The 19,431-nt window shown below is 37.6% G+C and overlaps 1 protein-coding gene across 1 annotated transcript in view; it reads left to right on the top strand.

The window, feature by feature from the left end:
* The window catches only part of NPAS3 (neuronal PAS domain protein 3), an 875,835-nt gene that overhangs the window by 435,761 nt on the left and 420,643 nt on the right, over positions 1–19,431 (top strand).

Below are 19,431 nucleotides of genomic sequence, written 5' to 3'. Positions count from 1 at the left end.
GCTGATTATCCTTTACTGGGGTCCAAACCTCGTGTCAGTATGGCTAGGGTTCCTTTTTTACCTGAATCTCCAGAACCTAGCAAGTCTTCTGGACTCTGCCAGCATTTGGGTTTGAGGAAAGTTTGGGGGGTGGGGGCTGAGTGGGTAAGATGCTTTATTTGCCAAATTAAGCTGATGGCAGATACCTGTTAGCATCCAAGAACAGTAGTAGTCTTCAAAACACCCTTGGGGAAAGTCTGGCCTAGAAGAATTGAATCCAAATTAATTTAAACTGTTAAAAAATTCTCTAAATAAAATAAGAACTAAGTTGAACATGTAATTGAACAGTTTTTAATATGATAATGTCATATCTGGTATCCATTTCACTAGTTATTTAAAACAAAGAATATTATAGAAGAATCTTCCATACATAGTTGTCCTGTGCATGTGTGTGCATTCATGCACATGTGCACAAATAAGTGTTCAAATACCTCCTTTTTAACAACACAAAGTAAATAAAGGAAGAAAATGTTAAAAAGTCAAAAAATACATGCAAGCAAAATCAAGAAAATAAAACTCAAATATTTATCTGCCATCCGAGGTTCTGTTTCATTTTATCATCTGTGAATCTACCAAACTGGGATTGTGATCCTTGTCTCTTGAAAACAGTCGTGAAGGAATCGCTGATTTCAAGAGAGAAATTATATAGCACATCACGGCTGCTACATGTTTGCAAATGGTTTTCTTCTTCCAAGTCTGCCCTGGGTAATACTATGCCCATTAGAGGCCCCGGGAAGCAAGATCTGTAGGAACAGTAATAAGAAGGTACTATCAGGGTCCTGCTAGGAGGTACGAGGATTACCACCAGGCTCCACGCTCTCTCAACTGCAGGCAGGTACATGTGAGCCAGCCCAAGAGCTGATCGCCAAGATTCCAGCCATTTTTATTATTGTCCAGTGGCTCCTTGTGAATATCACTTCACAGACACGTACCAATTTAGTGTCTGATGATTTAGGACTGCAAGGTAAGAAATTGATGAGGCACTTTTTTTTTTCTTTTTGTCTTGTATGGCTGCACCTGCAGCATATAGAGGTTCCCAGGCTAGGGGTCGAATCAGAGCTGCAGCTGCCAGCTTATGCCACAGCAACATGGGATCTGAGCCATGTCTGTGACCTACACCAAAGCTTGTGGCAACACCAGATCCTTAACCCACTGAGCGAGGCCAGGGATTGAACCTACGTCCTCATGGATACTAGTTGGGTTCGTTAACTGCTGAGCCATGGGAACTCCAATTTTGTGATGGCTGAATGGAACCCTGCCTAAGAAAAGAAGAAGTCATACTGTTTGCTTTACCTCTGTTGGGAAAAGTACACATTTAGGTAAATGAGTTGAAAATACAATAAACATTTATTATTCTGGTTGAGCAAACTATGTAACTGATGGTTAGATTGCCCACAGAGAAGAGCCTAGTCAAATTCTCATGAGGCCAGATAACTGCTCCAGAAATTGTCAGGTCAGAGCAGCTGTTTCCCTCTTTTCAAAAGATATAAAAAATGCAGGTGACCCTTTAGGCCACCAGACAAATGCCCTCTGAAATAATCCACTCTCATACTTCATTTTAGGGTGATACAATGTTTTACTAAATTTAGTCTGGTGTAGAGATTAGACCAAGGGTAGAATTGAACTAAAGAAATAGAAAATTCTTTTTTTGTAAGTGGGAAGTCAGTGAGTTCTACATAAATACAAAGGCAAATGATAAATATCAATGACTATTTTAATTGCATCTTTAATCCATAAGGATAGTTCAATGACATTTTAAATTATACTTTTAAAATTGTAGTCACATAGGAGATAAACCTCAGTAACTATTTAATAATGCAGAGTAAGATCAACTGTATCCTCTCTTGAGATCACATTTAGGTGGACGGAATATAAAAGTCCAATCCAGAATGTAGACAGCATTTAATCTCCTGGAAGGCATTGTTGGGTCTTTCTAAATAGGAAGGGCCTAGGCCTGGTTCTTTGGGTTGGTACCAGTTATCTCTCCTGAATGATTAGTTTCACTAGATTCTCAGCTAAGCTGTATTATTTTTACCAGGGATTGGATTGTTCTCAGTACTAGACCGTTATTGATCAGTTTGGGGAATTTATGCTACAGATTGGTTACTGATTGATAATCATTTACTCCAGCTTTACATGCAGACTACAGTATAGTTCAGTTGTTTTTTGGTGGGGAAAAAAATTCAGGCTGAAATAAAACAATCCCGTCTTAGGATGTATCATCTATTGAAATTGACAGGATGCCTTAGCCACTGCTGCTCATTATACCTTCACTGTACAATATCTGAAGGACTGCATTTAAATAATGGAAATTCTGTGTGGAGAAAACTCATTTTGCTGAGAACATAGGAAAGTAAGGAACTTACGGATTCTCTAAAACTGAAAGATCAAAACTGTATACAAGCAGAAAGTCATTTGATCCCAGTTACCCAGATACAGATTTTAAATACAGAACTATGCAAAAGTCAGGGAAATGATAACATTGTGTTAGCACACATTTATTGAGACTTAATCCGTAACAGATACTCACTGAGTGAGCTATTTACACACATTATCTCAGTTGATCCCCTCACCCATCTTTTGCATTGGTACTGTTAGTATTTCCATTTTAAGGATGAAGACCCTGAAGTTCAGAGTAGGAAAGTGACTTACTTAAGAAGCCACCATTTGTTAGTAACTGGCACAGCTGGGATTGGAACCTGGAAGTGGAAGTGGGAAAGAGAAAAGAATTATAAGGGAAACATTAGTTATTAAATTGTTTTACAGTGGAAGTTTTTCAAGTGACATACTTTAAGCTATGGTTTGAATGGAAACCGGAGGACATGCACTTTTGTTTAATAAAGAAATATTTGCCCTGAGCAGAAGACAACATTTTAAAGCTTGTCATTTCATTCCTGGGAAAGTATTTGAGGAAAATGACATGGCTCAGCCCTGTTTGCTGACCATTTTGTTGTCTCCTGCTGAGACTTGCCATTTCCATAGCCAGTGGGCTGTATTGAATCAGACAGAAGCAATAGGTCATTAACAGAAATGGAGACTTGGGGCAGCCTGCAGAAGCTGAAAGGGGGGGGTGGGATCATTTGGGGCCACATCAACAAAGCTGTGTCTAATAGAATCTCATGCAACTATGTTTGGAGAGGTTAGTCTGATTTTCAGAGAAACCTAAGATGCTTTAAAGAGCACAAAGTAATTTTTCCCAAAAAAGCACCATGCTTAACATGAAAATCTGAGTGGCAAAGGATGCTCTACTTGTTTCCACATGCTGCATTTCCCCCTTTAGTCACGCCCATTGAAAATAACTGTTAAAAATCCATTTAGTTAAAAAAAATCCAGGTTTTATTTTTCTACTGATATCTGCATTAACCTTGAGATCTTGAACTTATAGTGTTAATCCAAATGGAGATTGTATTATTGATTTTGATGAATATCTTAATTATTTGTGTTTCCTCAATCCTTGGAGATTCTTCTGGGTTATTATAATTGGAGTTGGGAGGACAGGTTTTGCCAGTGGTATCACTGTCCAGTATTTTTGGCATTGGTGAGGTTATTTATCTTAGAAAACTAGTATAACTAGTCCCTTCTGAAATGTAGACCAATTTAGCAGGGACAATAAAGATACAGACCCTGACTATTGACATTGAACAAGTATTCAAAGACAGCTTGCTCTATTAAGGTATTCTAAATAAAAAGATGTTTCATCTCTCAAAAAATTTATAAAGAGGTTTTGTAATTCTCTTTATAGATAGGTGTAGGTCACAGACATAGCTTGGATCTGGCGTCTCTGTGGCTGTGGTGTAAGCTGGCAACTGCAGCTCTGGAATAACAGGTGCAGTTCTGGAGGCAGGATCCTAAAGTCCAATGATTGCATTTACAATTGAGTAAAATTTAAGGAGAGCAGTACAATTTTCAGGGCCAGCTATCATGCATATACTTAAAATTCCCCCCTTTATATATACAAGAACAAATTTGTGTGGTTTTGGGGAAAAAAAATCCAAAACAATTGCGTATGTGTCTTAGGTCTCCTACTAGACCATAATCAACTTCAGGATGGGGATCATGTATCCCTCATCTTTCTGTTTCTTCTGTGTTGTGCTTTGAGTTGGTACTTGATACGTGTGCAGAAGGACTTAAATTTGAGTAAACAATGTACGTAACTTCTGACGATTGGTCATTAATCGCCTCATGTTTTGGGCAATATTATTAAGAAGTCAGCCATACTAAATGATTCCAAGATGTATTCTTACCACTTGAAGACATTTACATACTGAGCTCCTGGTAGGGTTAATGCATTATGCACCCAAGTACCCATGCACCAGTGTGAGAATATCCTTCTCAGCCAAGAGGTCATTATAGAAAACACAGTTCCATCATAATGTCATTTTCCCCTTAATTTTCTGATTACTTACATTTGGTTTGGTCCTAATTATGAATACTTTTAATTGCTTTATCACAGTGATGATTAACTGTGCCCAAGTCAAACCCCTTTGAAAGAGAGAGCAAATTCTTCTAAGGGCTTTTGCATGATTGCACTTAGGAAGAATATTAAACAAAGGACTAGAGGTGCTCCAACTTCATGAAGGCTGGTCAGCCCTGCTACATCCCTAAAATACCCAAGGGTGATTTTTTTTATTCCTGGATTTTTTGGAACTGGAAAACCTTAAACTTATGTATTTTTTCCCCAATATGTTATAATCTGCTGCTTTATTTACATGAATCATTCTTCCAGAATGAATAAAATAAAATATTGGTAATAAAATGCATGCCAGCTGTTCTCTAGAATGTTAAAAGAAAAAAAATAAATAAACTTTGAGATCTATATGCTATCAGTGAAAGAGTAAATGATTGTGTTTGTTGTTTTCCATTTACATGTGTAAGATAGCAATGATTGAGATTGTTCATGTTTTATAAATTAGATTTAAAATACCAAATGTAAGTTATTTTTTATTGAAATGTTTGATAGCAATCAGGTTCATTTTAAGCAATAGGTAATAGTTGATAAATGTGGCTCCATTTTAGAGTTCCCATTGTGCCTCAGCAGGTTATAAACCCAAATAGGATTCATGAGGAGGCGGGTTCAATCCCTGACCTCGCTCATTGGGTTAAGGATCCAACATTGCCGTGAGCTGTAGTGTAGGTCACAGATGAGGCTTGTATCTGGTGTTCCTGTGGCTGTGGTGTAGGCTGGCAACTGCAACTCTGATTCGACCCCTAGCATGGGAACTTTCTAGTAGTGTTGATGGTATAGTGGTGAGCATAGCTGCCTTCCATATGCCGCAGGTGTGGCCCTGAAAAGAAAAAAAAGAAAAAAGTGGCTCAGTTTAATTTGTAAATGAAAACACCAACCTTAGGATACATAAAAGAATTAAAAACCTTGAGATGGTATATTTTAATTCTGTGTTTTGCCTCAATTTCTATACATTAACAGATTTTGAAATTGTATCTTGAGGTCAGATCATTTAAATTTGAAGAGAAAAGAATGTATACATGTATGTGTAACTGGGTTACCATGCTGTGCAGTAGAATATTGACAGATCTATAAATCAGCTATAATGGAAAAAATTAAAAATCATTATATAAAAAAATAAAAATAAAGTCTGCACACAGTGCTATTTTAAAATTTCACTGTCTTTTAAAACAATCTCATGGTACAGTATTTAAATGTTAATTTTGGGTTCCTCACAGAAATATGAATTATATGTATTAATTTGATATCTGTCACCCACAAGTCTAATCAATGAGGTTCATATCAGGCAAACAAAGCTCATTTCTCCCGGTTCTTTCTCACTGAGGCATGGACCACCCACTGGAGATTAGGATGGAGACTGTTCATCTCTTGGTGAGGATTACACTTGGTTTGGTCAGAGGAGGAAGAAGGGTCTTTGCTTTGGGAAAGCTGGCGCAGATGAGCAGGAGGACACATTGTTGTCAATTTATTACTGAGCTATTATTTCTGCCTGGAGGAAGGTTTTAGCATTTTTAATCTATGGTGATTCATACTTGAGAAGCAGCTCTTTTTCTCATTTTGCTACCCCCACCTGGAAGGAATGGCTCATCCAGTGGCTCATTTGCAAAGGAGTAAGTGAAGAGAGGTGAGGTGGAGATGCAGACCCTCCCCTGCTTTTTAGGGGGTAGGTACCTGTGACACACAGCTGCTCTAGTGCTGTGGGGAAGCTGCCATAGAATCAGAGAAATGTTGTCACAAATCTATCTGCCATTGTGCATTTTCTTCTCATGCTAATTTCCCTTCTTGGAAACTTGGTGCCTGTAAGTTTAAGGTTACCTGTATCTGTTTTAGACACTGCACCCTATGTTTCTAATCAGTGGAGTTTAAAATTAAGAATTGGAGAAATAGCCGCAGTACTTTTGTCAGATTTCCCTTGGTAGACTTAGGTATAGGAGCTGACAAAACAGATAAATTCCTGGTATGCTGCAGTATAAGATGACTATCTAGCTTATGTTGTCAAACACACGGAAATCGAGGAAGTGCCAATGAACACAATAGGGCTGTAGCAGACTGACCCCCCAGCAGAGAAACAATCCGGTCCAGCAGAACATTCAGCTGCGCGGCCAGGAAAGAAAAGCTGACATCCAGATGCCAGTGCTTTGGAAGTCTTACGTGGAGTTGCACATATGGGTCTTGCATCTGCTCAGGTTATGCCAGCAGTCGGCATCTGAATTGACACAGCCACCATGGCAAGAGCAAGCAGAGGCACGGCTGTATGTCTGGGTCTCTCTGCTAAGACAGCTGTCAAAACCGGTGATACTGGCCTTGTGATAGCTAATTTTCAGAGGACCAGTGTGGACTTCTTGAGTGATAGGTTTTAAGCACCCTCAATGAGTCACTTTTGAATGGCCACAGTTGGAGGAAGGTGGAAAGGGGCAAAGCATGTATACACAGCTCAGTGTGTTGCACACATGAGCACATATGTAATTGTGCTATTTGGAGTCAGCGTAATAGTGCTCAAGAAAAGTAGGGCCAAATGATTTTAGACAATGATTTAAATCAGTGCAAGGGAAATAAACTTTTGATGTACATATTCTATCATAGGAATTTGGTTAATCTAATAGTGACAATAAAGAGTTTTTTCCTCTTTTACGTGAAAAAAGAGAGAGAGGCTTAAGCCCATAAAATTTGAGTATCTGCCTTTCAAGAAGCACATTTTCTATCTCGTCCTAATTGCCTCAATAGGAAGTCGAATGAGGGGACGTAAACAATTCACATTTTCATCTCTTCTATTTCCTGGGACCCTTCTTAAAAAGAGGAAAGAGGAGGTTTATCTCTTGTGATTTTTCTGAAGGTGGTGTCTTGAACAGGAATGACGAGTAGACAAGTGTTTGTGCTGGGGGCCAATTTATACATTTACTTCCAATTCCAAACATTTGTTTATGTAGCCTTCTGTCTTTATTGAAATCATTGATTCCTGGTGGATAACTGGTTAGCTATAAGAGAAAAGAATGATTTGCTCTTCAAAATTTTTCCATGGGAGTTCCCATCGTGGCTCAGTGGTTAACGAATCCGACTAAGAACCATGAGGTTGCGGGTTCGATCCCTGGCCTTGCTCAGTGGGTTAAGGATCTGGCGTTGCCTTGAGCTGTGGTGTAGTGGCAGATGCAGCTCGGATCCAGTGTTGCTGTGGCTCTGGTGTAGGATTGGCAGCTACAGCTCCAATTAGACCCCTAGCCTGGGAACCTCCATATGTCGCAGGTGCGGCCCTAGAAAAGGCAAAAAGACAAAAAAAATGAAAAAAAAATTCTATGTATTGGGAATCTATCAACAGTTTTGGAGGTGTTTGTTAGCTACATGGTTTATCCTACTTTATTATGATAACTTTCCACTTGAGTTATAAAAGCATTTCCTAAGATTTAAACATGTTGAGGAAGTTCACAGACTTCGCAAGACAATATATAACAGCAACTGACATTAACAGGAATTAGTGAACATTGTCACGTACTGTTCATAAGGATATATTCCAGCTTCCCTTTTGCAGCTAGAAAAGAAAGAATGCATTCTTAGCATTAATGACATGCTAGGTCATTCTTAAATGTCTTGTGTCAGTCTTGAGTGTGGTCACATCTGTCGTATCCCTGCTAATCTGATGTGTGCTGCCAGAGTTGATTTAGTCTGGGTTCTTGATCTTAGCTCGGAAGCATTTGTGTTGGGAAGAAGAGACAAGCATGGAACTGGGACCTTGAATGGCCTGCCTTTAGGACAGGGACCCTGGCCTCATAATTTTTAATTTGGCATAATTCAGAGTTTTGCATGTGTTTATATACCTTTCCTAACTAGAATTTGGTCTATGTGACATCAGAAGAATAGTGGTAATGTTGAGCTATGTCAGGATTGTATGCCCTAGAATATCCTGCTCTGAGGGGAATGGCTGTCCAAGCTTCCATGAAAGCAGCCCAGGTATCTTGGAGTTGGGTGCTTGGGATAGAATTTGGCCCAAGTAAAGGAAAATATATTCTCTCCTTTGACTACACCATAATGCTGGCAAAATTCAGAGACTTGGAGCCTACTCAGGGAGAACCTCTGTGCTACTCTCTAGCCACAATATTTGATTATCCATTTTTCTGGCCTAAATGGCTTGTTATGGTGGGAAGATTCCACCAGGATATCATATATACTGTGTTTCAGGAGACTGACAAAGCAAATCTAGATGCAGAAATTTAATGGTCTAGGGAATGCCTGTACATGGCCATAAGTCCTATAGAGAGGACAGGACAAGAGGGGCAGAGCTTTGGAAGTGGGCAGTGCTAGGTGGTCCCCCACAGTCCCCAGAGTGAAGGGTCAGTATGGTGGTGGGTTCTATATCATAAGCGCCTATTAATGAATTGATGGTTTATTCATTTGCATGCTAATCCATCACATGGGCATTAATAAATACTAGACCCTGAAATTAGAGCTGTGGAACCAAGAAAAAATTATGATCCTGGATTTTGCGTATGTCTCCAGCCAGACTGAGGAAGCAGATGTAGGAATAAAGTCATGGAAGACTCAGAACAAGAAACCTTGAGGGAGAAGTCTTGAGTTCTACATTGAGAATCAGAGAAGATGCCACACAAGGTGTGATCCTTGAGCTAGACTTGCTGGGTGGTGGTGGTTCTACTGCATAGAAAGGATAGAAAGACCTGAGAGAATGGCATGATGTTCAGAGCTTTGCAGAGATGTAAGACATGGTTCTGTGGGATCTATAAAAAAGTTAGTGCTGGCATTTTATTCATTTTGATTCAGAAAGCTTTATTGAGTGCTTGTTTTGTGCTAGTCCAGAGCAGAACTCTGGGGGTAGTAATGATTATGACACCTTCCTTCTTCAAGGGTGAGGGATATTGATATAGTGATTTCAGCATGGTGGGTAAATGAGGGTCAAGAGATGAGTCCAGATAGAATTTCAGGTTGAAAGCAAATGCTGCTGCTTAGGATTTGGACTTTACCCTGAAGGCAGCAGGGGGCCATGAAAACACTTGAGTCTGGAGGTACAATTGCCACCTACATGGGAATGAATAGGGGAGGACAAAGAACCTGCAGGAGAGGGGAACAACCAGCAGTAGTTGGGAATAAGCTCAAGCAAAGGTAATGAACGTGAACTGGGAGATAAGGGTGAGATTGCAATGGAAACAGAGCTGAGAAAAGTTTCAGGAAAAAAATCATCTCATTCCTCTCCACTGACTGGGAAACTGAAATTTAGAAAATTTAAGTGAGTTAAGTAACTCACTCTAATTCATAGAAATGCAAACGCTAGAGCTGAAGTTTACACCCAGGCATCCTGATATGGAGACTATGCCCTATGCAGTGTCACAAGAATGGGATCTCAAGTTTGGAGACAGACTTTCATCATAGGTTTATGATAGGACTGCAATGAGAATTAAATACTGTAATCCCTGGCAAGCCCTTTGTGCACTGCTGGCAAATAATAAGAGCTCCGCATCTGATACCTTCCTTAATGTTTTCATCATTATCATTATTGTAACACTGTGTCCCGCCTTAATGGGGTGCATCACCCCTGCTTGTACAGTAGACTCTTAAGCTTCACAGAGCTAACGAAAGGAACAATGCCTGCAAAAGGCACTGTAGCAGAGTCTGTCCTTAAAAGGGCAAGTGTCTTGGTATTGTGTAAGATCTAATGTAACACACTCCTGGCAAGACTGTGTAAGGAGGTAAATGATAACACTTTATAGGTGAGGGATCATTATTATTTCATTTGAAATATGAAAATGTTCGTCATTTGGAACAAATGTCACAAAATATTCTACCAGAGGTACTTCATTTTAGAAATTATATGTACTTGTAACAACGATAAAGTGACTTCTCTCAAGATCCCTTTGAAACCAGCTTTACCACAGGGCAAGTAGCAGCAGCCATGAGAACGCGGTCAGTGTCATTCCCTGGCCTTCCTCAAAATCTGTACGTTATTAGACAAGGAACTTCATATTCAGTTTTATGTTCAGCCTCAAAAGTGAAAGAATTGGATACCTCAGTTCTATTCTTTCCTTAATCTCATCATTTACAAAGTGGCACTGCTGCAGCTCTTGTATCAGGGAGGGCTTGAATGATTTTCATAGGGGCTGCCACAATTTTAATGTTATAGGATAAATTTTTGTGTGACATTAAGAGGAAGCAGAGAGGTTTAATGTATCTTGATTGTTCTTCATCCTAGACAAAAAAACAAGTTTTCTATTTGTTTTTTCATTGAATTTTAGAGCTAAACTATGATTAGCTCTCTTGTTTATGACAAATTTTCTATTTTTTGGTAACCCAAACAAATAATTTTGAGCAAGGCGTGTTGTTTCCTCTCTCTACGTGTGTTCATACTAAGTGCTGGTATAATTCCATTATGTTTTGACTTGAACATTAAATATTACCTTGAATATACACTTCCCAGCAGTCATGTTCTGATAGTGACATATTGTACTGTTTGAAGGGTGTCATATGGTCATCTGTCTGCCGAATGTTGTTGCATAGAAAGAATTTTATTCTTCAGATGTCATCTTGAATGCCTCAAATTAAAAAAGAGAAATGTAATGGTATTCTCTGAATCTGGATTGAGGAAATGAGAAATGGGCAGGATTGACCTAAGATAGGCATAAAGGGATGCATCCCTTCAGAATATGGTCACTCTGTGATAAAGTTGAACAATGATTATATTTTGAGTATTTGCAATTAGATGTGATTTTATTTTATGACAGAAAAATGCATGTTTCATTTCAGGGCTTTTGGTACCTAGGCCCCCTGGTCTTTTGCCTTGCAAACAAAGATGCACACAAGACCCCTACTAGTGACAGGGTGGAAAGAGTGCTGCATCCCTGCAGACAGCAACCTGAGGAAAAAAGTAGGCAACTAGGGCCTACTACATCAGAGGTTAGAGTGATGGAGAAAAGAAGAACGTGCTCTTGCTTCAGAATAATTTTAGCAGTCAATATTTCTATCAGCGGTATTTCTTTCAACAGGAATTAAGATGCTGGCCCTTATCCAAAGACACCTCATCCCCCTATTGCATTATAGATCTGATCCAGCTGTGGCTGCCTCTGTACTGAGATGAGAGCAGGTCTAATAGCAAATTTGTAGGGTGTTCTGCACCAAGTACCTGGACAATGGATGTTTCCCTCGAAATGCATTTTCCTTCTCTTTATCTTTGCCTGGAATATATCTAGAATTTTGCGCTGTTAGGTTCTCACCTTTAAAATGTGGGGGAAAAGTATGCATCTGTGTTTGTATGTTACATTGCATTTTTAGATCTAGAATCTATATTTAAGAGTAGAGGGTGACACCTGTTTGGGTTTTTTTTTCTTATTTTATCACTGCACTTCATTCTGAACTCTCTTGACTTTAAAGTAATTGCATCTACCCCTGATCTTTTGTAATTCGATTAAAAATTATAGTTCTAGTCCTTAAAAAAAGCTAAAATGACATACTGTATGTCCTGTATTTCATTGTACAAATGTATACACTGGAACATTTGCAGATTTGTTTTTCAGCTGTCCTACCATTTATACTATGTGTCCCTTTGAACTACTGAAATGTGGATGAAGGTGATAATAAGGCAACCACTGAGGCACATAAGTTGGAAACATCCAGAAACCCAAAGAATCAAATATTAAGAGACAAGAGCAGGTATTTAAGCAGAGAGAGAGAAAAGAAATCCATAATCTTTGGTCCATATCTTAATTTACAACCAACTTTAGTAATTTAACTTTCATTTATGTTCCTATTATCTCAAAGGCTCTTGTAATTTTTTTATTGAGAGGAAAGAGAAGAGAGAAAGAGGTAGAAAAAGAAAGAGCTGATTTTTTTTTTCTTCTTCTTCAGGATAAGAAGACATTGTGTTGACATTTTTATGGTCAGATATTAAAAAAGCGCCAAGTGAGGCCAATGGTAAATAACTTTACAGTTAATCCTAGGGGATGCCACATTATTTTCTTGGGTACTTCAGAGAAACATTCACCCTTGGGTATATTGATGGCAGCAGAAGGTCTTAGATCAAACTCTCAGATATGCTTTATCCCAAACACACCACAATTTAAAAGTGACTAATTAGCTTTTCCAATTAATAAGAGAATAGTTGTGTCGATGACAGTGATCCCTTTATTGAGTAAAAATAGTTCCTAATAAGTCAACACCTGGAGCATTTCTAGAGCTTTATTTTCAGATTAGTGTTGACATTTTTCAATTTAAAGAAAACAAGTTAAAATGACTAAAATTCTTATGAGATCATATATTTATTGAGAAAGTTGGTTTGACTAATAGAAGGATTATCTTAAGAGTTCAACAGACATGTGGGTGAATATTACTTTTGTCATAGTCTACTTTGTATAGAGGTAAAAAGCAGCTCGTTTTCCTGCTCTGAAAATTACCTATGGATTGTAAGATGTGTATATTAAATAAATATAAACTAGAGAAGAAAGGAAGGAATTAATATTTACTAAGAATTTATTAGATGCTTTATCACTGAGTAACATTCACAACCTCCTGATGAAATAGCTGTTAGCGTCCACATTTTATAGATAAGGGTCAAGGTCATTTAGTAAGTGATGAAGATAGGACCTGCACCTAGGTCTCCCTGATGCTGGTGACTCTGCATTTTTAAATATATATATTTCAATATAGTAAAAATAATGCAATAGTAGCTTAAGTACTGAAACTCAGAATTGAACTAGGAATTTATCAGCCTAAGACCTGTATTAATATTTTTCTTTTGTAATAGAACATTCTCTTGTGTTCTTTTATGACTATTTCCATGTTTCCAGTGGGTCTGGAAGCATGGAAAATCCATAGACGCTAATAGATGAAATTGTCTTATAGTATGTCATTTGCATGGTGTCTCCTAAAACAAAGACAGATTGTCTGTTTTACCTTTCAGATTATCCTATTTTCTACCTCACTTCTGGTCTTCTGCCAGTTGAATTTTGCCTTCTTCCACTCCATGTTTTTCCTTCCTCTCCTACTGTATTCAATAAAATGAACTTGGCACCTGGAGGTTAATAGTAGAGCACGAGCCTATCAGTCTCAGGGCCATGACTGTGGGCTGCGATTTGCTGAGCATCTGCAGGAAATCAGATTTGCTGGGGTGAACTCTTAGATGTAAACTCGCTCCCCTCAAATCCTCCTTTGTGATACTGATGAGAAATTTTCCTTTCTCTAGGATATAGTTTTCAAGGTCACTACATTTATTTTAAAAATTACTTTGTACTAAATAATATGACAATATTTTGTATGTGTTGAGATAAGGGATGAGTGGGAGAATCATGTCTGTCAATTAGCAGCTTATTAATAAGGTGTGCCTGTATCAAGATGTTTTACTTCCTGCGGGGTATTATCATTGATAATTTTCCTTAAGACCTCCAAATGGTCTGTGTTAAGCTGGGATCACCCTATTTACTGATAGTTTTAAAAGAAGGAGGAAGAGACTCTTATGAAGGGAGCTGAAGAAAGGGATAGGATGTGCCATAAAAACAGATGACACTGATCTGTATTTCTATGGATGGCATATATCAGCAAGAGGATAGACATTGTTCACAACTAGCGTCACATCTTGCAAGTTCTCTTGGGAGGGTCTGTGCCATTCTGAGACCCAGTGCCTTCTGCTTCCAGGTATTTCTACTCCCCCTAGCTACCACTAGTTACAAGTATTTTAGTTATATGCTCTTACTTCACTGTTCAAAAAAAAAAAAAAAAAAATAGAGGTGGTTAGAAAACTTTATTTACCCATGTAACAGACTGAAATATTGTTAATTTTCAGGGTTACAGTGGAATTAGGAAAGATTCCTGTATTGCTAATGACAAAAGAAGGGCCCCTTGCCTGTGTGGTAATGCTGTCAGGGCCCCTGCAGCTGTTGGCCCAGTTGGTGATGTATTACCCTGCTAGCATTTCAGCACTCTCTGGGGAGTGCTGGTCTGACCATAAGGTCAAGAGTTAACTACTTGCATTTTAGCTGTGTACTGCTATCAGTACTGCTCCTATGGAAACCTCACTTGACGTCATCTTAGAATCTTTGTGACTGTAGTCAAGCTTCAGTAAAAGTCAGCAAGAACATTAGACTGCTGTCTATACTATTACTTGCCACTTCCTGCCAGCAATCTACCAATTCATTAGCAGAGAGTTTTGGAACTCTTGCTTGATTATTTATGCAGTCAATAGCAAGGCTTGTCTGCATTCATAATTGTTTGATTTTATGGCCTCTTCTTTAAACAAACATTGTCTATGGTAATGTGATGCCCTGATGGATGGGAAAGGTTTTGCCTGTGAATATCATTTAGATAATTAAAAATGACAGATGAAATCGCCCGCTGTCTTGACCTGTACTTTGTTCCCTCAGTGATGCTGAAGAGATGCTGATTGCTGTCAATCAAAACCCATTGGAGGTTTGTAAATTCTGGCTGCTGTGAACTCTGACCCCCACTGTTGATCTGAAATAGATAATAACCTTGAAATTCTATTAGAATTTAAAAACAGTTTTACTAAAGGGGCACAGTATATATTTCTTTTCCTCTAGAACAGTTGCTTAATGTCACTCTTTGCAATATCCAGAATTAAAGTACAATACAGTGTTTAGCAAAGCTTAATGTAACAAATCAGAGCAAAGATCTTACTCTATAATCCCAAACTTTTAATTAGGATCCTATTCTCTGGCTAGAAAAGGACAAAACTTCAGGTTTTGCCACTCACTGGCTGTTAATGGTTAGAATTTCTTTTTGCTCATTTTTACTAATTCTTTTGTTGAATGGATTATTTTCATACTAACATTATCTTCATTTATTATCTTTTTTATATTTATCTTATAAATATTTTAAGTTGCTATCTTTCCCAAGCTCTAAAGAAAATAACACAACTAGAATTTTGAAGACAGTAGAGATCCAAAGGCCAATGTTTATGCCCAAAGTTCTTAACAAACATCTTCAAGACCTTAGATCAAGAGATCAGCCTGATAAATGCATTTGCCTTGCAAATTGTTCTTTATCATTATCCAGACACTTAAAATATATTCAGAAGTCCTACTGGTACTTAAGATATGCATGCAGGTAGATGGTAATGGGAATGGAGGAGAGAGAGTCCCTCTCATTTCTCAATACAGGAAGCATCAAACTAGCCAACAGCACAAAATCATAGCAAATTCTGCAAGATTGGAAATTAGAACAAATTAGGCTTTGACACCTTTTAGTACACTAGTCATAACAAACATATATAATAGCAGCAGCAGTGCAGTAAGGGAATTGAAAATAGCAGAGATCTCTTGAAAAGTAATTGAAGTAGTGTTGTTTTTTCTACTCTACTTCTTTAGAGTTTAATGAATTTGTAAGGGTCATATGAAGAGTTATTATCACTGTTTTGCATTTTGTAATCAGCAGATACTTTAAAATAATATTAGTTATGTCAGTGCCTCAATGACAATGGGAAACAAATATTATCATTCATATTTGGCAGTAGATGAAAGTATCAGAAGCATAATTCTTAATTTTGAGGATATTTATCCAGAATCAACCATTAACTATCTAAGAGTATTACTATTTTACAATTGAAGTGTTTTTTTTTTTCAACCTTGATACATGAATTCTTTGTAAATGTTACCACTTGGGATAAATTTTTTATTGCCAGATAAAGGCCCGTTAGTATAGTAAATATAAATAGTAACATATATATATATATAAAATTATGTTATATATGCCTATGCCTAATATATATAAATAGAAATAGGAATATACATATATATATGCACACCTAAAAGCTTAACCAAATTTCACCTTTTTAGTAATGTCTTGTTCTTTCAAGTCTCCTGGGTGGTCTCTTCCTCTGACATTGGGCACTTATTATATATTGCCTTATTAGTACTTTCACTTATTCATTCATTCACTCAATCACTCATTTTCAAAAATTCATTAGCAAGTATTAATTAAAGACCATTAGGTACCAGGCACTTTTCAGAGCACTAATTATTCTGCATTTACATCCTATCTCCCCAGATAAATTATAAGCAAATGGACTTGAAGACCCAGTGTTGCCTTCACAGACTAGGTGCCTCCCTCTTCTGCATGAGTATCTTTGTCTCTCTTGAGTGGCTTTGCCCTTGCAGGTCCTCAGGAAGCATCTAATTAACCTCTGACACAACCTTGTTTCACTTGGGTGTTGTAAGAATGAAGAGTCAGAAAGGGACAGTAAAGAGCCTATGAACTTTATTGAGACAACGAGCTTGCAAATTACATTTTGCCCAGATTAGCAAGCTCTGTGGCAGCATCTATAATGAAGGTTGAATCTCAGCTCATTTAGATCATAAACATCACAACCACAGCTGAATCAAGAGCAAGATAACTCAACTCGGGTTCCATCCTAAATTCTCTCCCCCTTATGCCTATGACATAGGATTATTTGATTTAATGGTAAAAGTCCAGTTTCGATTTCCCTTGACTCTGAATAGGGGAGAGTACTATGTGTGAGATTTGTGTTCAAGGAAAGTATCTTACTTATTTTACCTTGAACTTATGTATTTACAGAATTCTCTATTAGCTCCTAGATCAATTATGTTTTTCATGTCAGAACTATTTTTTGTTTCAGGATTAATTCATACCCCCCTGCTAATACTTTTTTTTTTTTTCCCCTGCTAATATCTTAAGCCTGTTTCATTAGGCAAGAAAACTGTTTAGCTACTGGAAAGTCCTCACACTTTATGTCATTCTGTTCTTCTGTTCTCTGTGATGTCACATTAACAAATAATGCACAATTTCCTAAATACTAAATTTCTTGCAAAGGAAATTGTGTACACATTTTATCTAACTTTTTTGGACTACTTATGATGCTTAAGATAATAGCTGAAAGAATTTCAGCTGAACTTATTTCTTTATATTCACTATAAATTGAGCATATGCATATAGAACATCTGGCCATAAAAACAGCCCCTAGTCTGACACAGCATGCAGAAATGTTTATTTATGGGAATTTTATAAAATTTAAACAAGCCAAATTATCAATTATTTCATGGTAACCTTATTTGTATGCTTAATACTATCTTTCTGTCATATTATGTGAACACAAATATCAAATGGTGGTGTTACAACAGATTTTCATACTCTAAGAGGAGTATACCAAATTGAAAGGGAATGGTGAGCTTGACACTGCATCAAGAAGAAAGTGCTTTCTTACCTTTTAAAAATCAGTTGAATAGTGGCAACTCAGAGACCAATTTTTTGTCAAATGCATGCCAGTTACAGATCCAAAACTTGCTGTTGACCCAGTTTTCTGTGTCTTATCTCCTGGTAGAGAATCTCATAATTGGAGCTCTACAGAAAGATTGAGCTTCTGCTAATATTTGTAAAGCTCTTACTTAATGTAAACCACAGTACTAGGCACCTTTATACTGCCAATAGCTCCTTTATTCTTTCTGGAAGACAATTATTATCCCCATTATCTATACAGAGAAACTTCAAATAAGAGAAACTGTGTAATTTGCTCCAAGTCCCACAGTTACCAAGCAGCAGAGCTGGGATCCTGTTTTTAATTTTTTGAATCTAAATCTAAATCTAAATCATAATTATTTATACCACAACACACTACTTCTAGATGGCTCCTTTAAATTGGTGTTTTATGCTCATTGGTCTCTTGCATGAGGTTACAGATAATAATAATTTTTAGTCTTGCAAATAACTGCCATTGTATTATGTGTGCTAAGTTTTGTACCAAATATCTTCTTACCTTATTTTAATCAGTTCTCGCTAGCCATGTAGGAGACAGGAATTATCAATGACATTTTGGGGATGAGAAAACTCATGTTTAGAGATAAACTCATCCCAAGTGCAAAGTGATCTAGCCAGAATTCAAATCCAGCTCTGCCCCTGTCCAAAGCAGGTGCCCTTGACCGTCTCTCAGCAGGGGCATGTACCTGGGATAGGGGCAGGGGCAAGGTACTTGATGAGATGCCTTTGATGCCTAAGAGTATCCAGTTCTCCACAGACCAAAAAATAGACCCATGGATCCTCTGGTTATTTTACTGAATCGAAGCCATTTGGGGGGTAATTTTTGTTTGGCTTCATTTTACTAAGTTCAGCCAAACTGATTTATTTGAAGCCTCCAATTATCTTTTCAGTATGCCTATGCCAGAGATTTTGTTAGGGACATGTTCTTTTCATTTCTCCCTCTCAGGGAGGGATTATTAAGAAAAATCAAGTGATGTGGCAGCTGTGTCTCAGAGAGAAGATTTCTCCTACCTGATTATCCAGTTGTTTGGAGAATAGCAGTTCACACTGCTCAGAAAAGAGTCTAATCTCCAAAGATTAGCAATTTTAAAGAACATTAAATGAAACAAATGGCAGGCCACTCTGTGCAGAGCCCCAGTCAAAACCACATTGCCCAGTTTCCCTCTGCTGTTGGAAAGGTAATTACTGAATCTTTGTTCATGTCAAGTAAATGAATTTTGAGTCCTCTGTATATTTAATTATCTAAGACTGAACCTTTGTTATTTTCCTTACAACAAAACAGTCCAGGTAGCCCCCATGATGTATTTTGGGTGCTAATTACTTACCTGAATCTCAGCACTATTTTATCTTGCTATTAGTAATACTCTAAGTGTTATTTGGATTTATTAGTGTGCTTTTATAAGAGCTTTCTCTTAATGAGGATGTTTATTTTACCAGTCTACTTTTAGTTCCATGTTGATTATTTGTCTCTGAATGTACTCTGGCCTTAAACAAGTAAAATGTTAAAGATTTGTGATACAAATCTACACGCGTACATCTATAACATATTGAAAGTACTTTACCCATGAATGGGGTCCTCCTATTCTTTGGAAATAATATTTTTATGGCTTCATCCCAGATAGCAAGGAAGTGTTGATTGGTCACTTTGAAGATATTGAGAAAGTTTAAAATTACCAAAATGTATTTAAGGCACATAAACTCTACATTTGAGTGCA

This window comes from Sus scrofa, chromosome 7, assembly GCF_000003025.6.
Source record: "Sus scrofa isolate TJ Tabasco breed Duroc chromosome 7, Sscrofa11.1, whole genome shotgun sequence".
NCBI classification, from domain to species: Eukaryota; Metazoa; Chordata; class Mammalia; order Artiodactyla; family Suidae; genus Sus; species Sus scrofa.
This window is presented reverse-complemented; position numbering and strand designations above follow the sequence as displayed.